The following is a 6,656-nucleotide window of genomic DNA, read 5'->3' as shown; positions in this document are numbered from 1 at the left end:
GAAAATAAGTAATAAAAAAAATTTTAAAAACCAGAAGGGATGTAAACAGTTGTTGGTTTAAACACACAATTTGCTAGCTCTTGGGCATTACTTTCTTCTAAAACCCTTGACGGTGGTCCATGGATGTCAGGAGCAGTGCAGGACTCTCAGGGTGGGCCTGCTGCCTTTGTACCTCCTCCAGTGCATGGGCTTAGCTATCTGTCCCTCGCTCACCAAACTCACATGATCTGTTTTCTGATATTTCACTAAGCAGTAAATTAAGTTAACCTGATTTGCACAACGATTTCTCAAGCAGCTGTTCCATCCGATAGCTAACTCAACGGCTTTTACATTTTCCTCCCCCTTACACACACATATACATATTGCTTTTTACATTGGGTCTCACTTTGAATCAACGTTAAAAGCTAAAATAAAAGATCCAAATTTGGAAGCACTGAAAGGAGGGTATATCTTAAAGAAGCGTTAAAGAGAGAAATCGGATCGTAATTCCTCCATGTGATTTTTGACACAATGTAAGAGAGAGTAAAATATTTTTCTAATGTGAATCTCTGTGTCAGGTATTATAAAGGACCTCAGAATCACTGTTAGGAAGACCAGTGTTGCCGGCTTTGAGGATTAGTGATATGTGTTTGTGTTTAAGTTTTATGCCATCAACAGGAGACTGAACTGGGAGTTACACAATATGTACTAGTGAATATTCAACAGCAATATTTTCTACTATGAAGATCCATGTATGGAACTGTGCTGAGCTGAAAGACAGCATATGTGGGCTCTGTCCCGTGTTCAGCCAAAAAACAACAGAGCAACACTGAACAAGTCACTTTCCTCAATTAGCTGATTTCAATATTCCCTTCAGCTCTTTCCTTCCTCATTACTGATTATAGCTTATTACATGTGTATAAACATATTTCTGATTAATAGACATGATCTCTATTATATTTGAAGATCTAAGATCTAGAATCATGTGTTCTCTACTCAACAGCACAGAATTAGTCACGTTAAGAGACACAGCGTAGGCGCTGTCAGCGAGAATGGCAGAGTGAGGAACTCTGGGGCTCTGTTCCTCCCCAGAAACATGGAAAGATCTAGTGAAAATGGTCAGAATCACCTTACTAGAACTCAGAGAGTCAAAAGTTTAGCACAAACAAGCAAACACGTAAAGGCAATTTAAACATGGTAGGAATTCATTGTGGCATTTTAATTGACCCTGACCCCATCCATCACCCTAGCAGTGCCAAGGTCTTGAGGATGGCAGCCCACCTTTCAGATGTGGGTATCTGATTTTTAAATGAATAGAGCAGAACTTTTTCCCAAGAAATATTGTCTGTTTGGGCCTGACAGATTTTCAGGAGCACTAATGCAAGGAGCTTCCCTTTGCTTTGCATACCTGGGGATTCTATCAGACAGAAGACGCTATGAAAACATCAAGGAACACATGAAAAGTCCTTGCCATGAAGGGCAAAACATGACACCTGGAGTACCTAATGGACATGCAGCTTGAGAAGAAAACCCTGGTAGTGAGAATTTGGGGGCACTAAGGGCTTTGAAAGGCTTCAGCATATATTGGGGCAGGGCACATGCTCAGAAAAGACCTGAAGAGACCATGGCATCTAATCTTGGCCAATCTTTAAGCTCAGCACAAGGAGAAGGTAAAGGCAAAGGAGGAGTTGAAAATGGGCTGACTCCAGCCAAGAATATTCTACCCAGCAAAGCTGTCCATCAGATTTGAAGGAGAGATAAATGGTTTTCTAAACAAAAACCAAAGCTGAAGGAGTTTATCACCACTAGACTGGCCTGAAAGAAGTGTTAAGGGGAGTGATTCCAGCTGAAACCAACGAACACTGATTAGTAACAGGAAAACATATAAAAATATAAAACTCTTTGGTAAAATAAATGTATAGTTAAATTCAGAAAAAATTATCATAATGGTGTTGCATAAATCAATTACAAGTCTAGTATGAAGGTTAAAAAACAAAAGTATTTGAAAAACTACAATAATATGTTGATGTTTACACAGTGTTAAAAATGCAAATTGTGACAGTAAAAACATAAAATGTTAGGGGAAGAGCTTTTGTATTCATTTGAAATAAAGTTATTATTAGCCTAAAATAGGCTATTATAATATACTTCGCATAAGACTTATGGTAACCAAAAAGCAAAACCCTACAACATATACACAAAAGATGAAGAGAAAGGAATAAAAAATACCACTACAGGAAATCATCCAATCACAAAGAAAGAGAGCAAGAGAGGAAAAAAAGGGAAAAGATGCTGCAGGACAGTTAATAATCTCAATCACAAATATTTCTGCACATTTTCTCTTCCCGAAATGCTATCTTTCCTCTTCCCTTGCCTATGACATCTGTAAGTATCTTCTATTCTGGGAAATTTCCCCAGGTTCTTCATGGAGATTTAGTTGCTCCATTTCAGAACGTCAGTACCTTCACTTTGGAACTTCCCACTTCTTTCTCCGTCTCCTTGAAGACAAAGAACTTAACTTATACATATTGCTACTTCCAGTGGTTCGGTCAGTACATTTTTTTTGGTCGAGAAATCAAGTCTTAAGAGTACATTCTTACTCCTATTTACTATCAGATCACAAAATATTATTCATACTCATTAGTAAGATGGTATTACACTGGGAAGCATTTACTGGGAAAGGGGGCTATTGTATAAAGATTTCTTGCCTTCATCCTGAATCTCTTAAGTGGGTTCCTTGGAGCTTAACAAAGAAAACTACTTTTACAGTGGTATCTCTGGATGTAAACTTTCTCTGATGAGGCCATCTTCGTATTCTTTGTTAAGCACCTATACTACACACTGGTGTGTCATTAGGAGACATTCAAATGCAGACGGAGTATTATAACGTGTGTTTGAACATGTGTAAAGAATATTTGGGGGACCATATCTGTGACAAGTTAGTTTGCAAAGTGATATACTTCTTCTGAGACTGGTTATATTTCAAAGCAGAACGAAAAACTAAGACAGCTGATAACTGAAAAAGCTGTTTTGTGCTTTTTGGATTCAATACAGTGAACGCAATTTCCATTAAACACATTTTTTCCCCTTTACAATAAACAGCAACAATTAAAATCCTGTTCACTACTTGGTACTTTGAAAAGTCTCAGCTGCTTTTTTCTGGTGTAGTTCACTGCTGTTAAACAATGACTTAATTATTGAAGCAGCTCCCTTGTTGAACAAAACTTTTGATACATAATTAATACAAACAGGCCCAAGTTGACAGGACACGCTTCCTCATATCAGCTTAACTCTTCTTGTCCAGCAAGGTAAAAGAGGCAGAATGGCAGGTATTCTTTAAAAAATAATAATCCCCCTGGGACTTGGAGATGATTTCTGAGTTTTTTAGCTGAGACTTGAGGATATCTGAATACACATGGAAAATCCAGTTACACTCCAAATTTGTTCATAGAGGCCACCAAAAAAAAGCTTTTGGCCTAAGTGACTGTTGCTGTTTTTATTTTTATTTTTTCCTAATTCTGGATTCATTAAAAAAAAATTAGATGTGAAGATTCATTAGATATTTTAGAGCAATAGTCTCAGTTACTTGCCTTTGTATGTCCTCCCTGGAATAATGCGAGTTCCTGAAAAGAAGATGTCTTATGGATCTTTGACCTCCTGGAAATCTTTCCAATAATATCGCTTTCTGTTTAGAAAAAGCATGAAGGTCTTGGAGACCTCTTTCTTGTACTGCCAAGTGGACAGCCCATGACAAAACTCTGGACCAAACAGTAACAAATGGAAAAGAAATGTTTGTGCTGCCCAGCCTAGTCAAAAATATTGAGCCGCAGCTAAACAAAATGTCTCAGTGTTAACAGCAAAAGATCGATCCAATGTTCTTGAAGTTTTTAATAGTTATACATAAATATTAAAACATTTCATGCATCACTTCATATATTTCCTTGACAACATGTTTAATAAACTCATTTGTTTCACATATTAGCAAGAGTTCAACAGTAATACTTTTTGAAGCAATATGTTCATGATTAAACTGAGATTTAAGAAGAAACTGAACAAACTCTTTCAGAATTGTGTCCTTGTGACTTGTTGGAGGATAACTGAAGTTCTCCTGGAAACTGTCTTCTTTAAGTTTGAATAATGTATTTGTATTCGATGGACTGAAATGCAAACCCATCTCAACATTTTCCAAGCTCATTATAGTACTCAGCTTTCCACATGTTTTCTATGTCAAATTCTTCCACTTTAATTGAACTTAGTTGGAGATTTTAATTCGTATTTATTTGATTAATTCTACAGTGTTTTTCTTAAGTTCAATATTCTTTTTTTCTTTTTTAATATTCTTAGTCTTCATTTCTTCAGTTTTTGGACTTTAAGTCTATTTGTTCTCTCCATGTTTTAATTAAGACTCAATCAGTACTAATGTGAGTATTACGAAATTTATCATAGAAATTAGAAGTTAAATAAATATAGGAGGAACTAGGGAAGTAAATACATAAGGGGAATCATTGAAAGATCAGAGAAAAATCATTAACCAGCTCTGGCACAGACAAATGAGTCTGAACTTACAAGGAAATGTGGAAGAATAACACATCTGGCTATTGGACTGGGACTATGAAGGGAGGCAGATGTTCATGGCAGGCTCTGTGTGGTTGGCTCTATGTGGTTACCACGTATGAGCTTCCAGCAAAGTGTGTGGTGGTGGGCCTTATATCAGTGTTGATAGGCAGGGCTGGAACGCACAAAAGAGAGCTGGATGGACAGAGGGCAGGAGCAAGGGAAAACTGAAATCCTCTGGAAACTTTACATTTGACTCGCAATGCCTCTAACCAACATCCTTCAGAACTGAAAGGTGCTGCTTTGCTTATACCTGCCAAACCTCACACAGCTACATCCTGTGTCAACTCTAACTTGAAATCAGGGAGTAAAGGAGATCCTGGGAAACGTAATTCCTAATTAAATGAAGTTGGTAATAGAACAGTCTGACTCAGCTCATCCCTTGTCAACTTGACATCCAGATATCCCTGACATTCTGTTGCTTAAGTACTAAGATATAAGGCTGATGACTTTTAACACGTTTTGTATTAGTAGGGAAATGGGAGAGGGAAAACCAAAACAAAAATAATCTTCAATAGATAGATAGACAGAGATGTGTGTGTGTGTAGAGATACCGTATACAACTTCTTCTGGCCATAGGTGATTTTTACTTCCTTTTTCCACTACTACTTCTGAATATAGTCAGAGTACACACACACACACACACACACACACACACACACACACACACACACAAAGACATTTATTATGAAGAATTTTTTTCACAAGATTATGGAGGCTGGCAGGCCGCAAGATCTTCAGGGCGTGTCAGCAAGCTGGACAAAAACTGTTGGCGCAGCTCCAGCCCAAGTCCAAAGGGCTGAGAAACAGCAGAGTGAACAGCGCAGTTTCAGTCCTTCAGTTAAAGGTCAGCTGAGTTGAAACCAGGAAGAGCCAATGTTTCAGGTTGAGTCTCAGGGCAGGAAAACAGCTGCTGTCACAGACTTAGAGCTGTCAAGCAGAGGAATTTTATTCTAATCAGAAAAAAGTCAGCCTTTTTGTTCTTCTCAGTCCTTTAAGGGGCTGGATGAGGCCCACGCACATTAGGAAGGGCAATGGACTTTACTCCATCTACTGATTTAAATGTGAGTATCATCCAGAAACATCCTTGCGGCAACAGCCAGGATCATGTTTCACCAAATACCTGGACGCTCTGTGGCTCAGTCAAGTTGGCCCATGAAATTAACCATCACGCCTCCCAAACCTAACTCCAGTCGAGAAGAACCTTACCTACGTCTGTTATACTCTGCTACATGTTAACGGAAGGCGTCTCTAATGAAAGAAATCTATAAAGAGGTCACCATGACTGAGACTCAGACTTCCTCTGCAAGTTTTAAAAGAGAAAGGTGGTCTTCCAGTTGTTGGACGACGTGGGACTGTTTTGAGCAGAAATTCCCTGATGTACTACAGCCACCGCCGCACATTAGAATCTCCTGGTGGAACTTCTGCATTGTCAGTACGTGTACTGGAAAGGGACGTAAGCGTGGATATAACTTGAAAGCAACTCAGATAATTGTGACACACAATCCAAGCTGAGAACCAGCCACTGCCCTAGACCCAGCCTAAGCTGTCAAAACTTGTTCCACACTCTCAGAGAAAGGAAGCGGAGCAAAGTAGATTAATTATTCCAGTTTTAATTAAAATATTTTGGCAGTTGAAAAGCAAAACTGCCATTGCCTTTACTATTTTTGTTTCACTTCACGGTACTGCTGGCCAGTTATTCAGATGCAGGGCTACTGTTACTTTCTGCCTTTTCCCTGTAAACCAGAAAACGTAATTCCTTGTCACAACTGCCATTTTCTCATATTTGGTTGAGTGAATCACTGAAGAACTGTCGTTCAACATAGGCATGGAGACATGGGCAAAACCCAAATATCTTGCCAGTATGCAATTCCTTATTTTTATCTTCAAACTACCTTCGAAACACAGCGTCATCCCGTTGATTCTGACACACTTGTTTCAAACCCATTATAGTGAGGACATAGATTTGGGGTGGTCAAAAGTAATTTTTTCAGTTAGGGAAAAAAAAAAAAGCCTTTTTGAATTTTTCTTAATTAGAAGTCTCATCCAAAGTCTGCCTCCTG

This window comes from Camelus bactrianus, chromosome 10 (genome assembly GCF_048773025.1).
Source record: "Camelus bactrianus isolate YW-2024 breed Bactrian camel chromosome 10, ASM4877302v1, whole genome shotgun sequence".
Taxonomy (NCBI): Eukaryota; Metazoa; Chordata; class Mammalia; order Artiodactyla; family Camelidae; genus Camelus; species Camelus bactrianus.
This window is presented reverse-complemented; position numbering follows the sequence as displayed.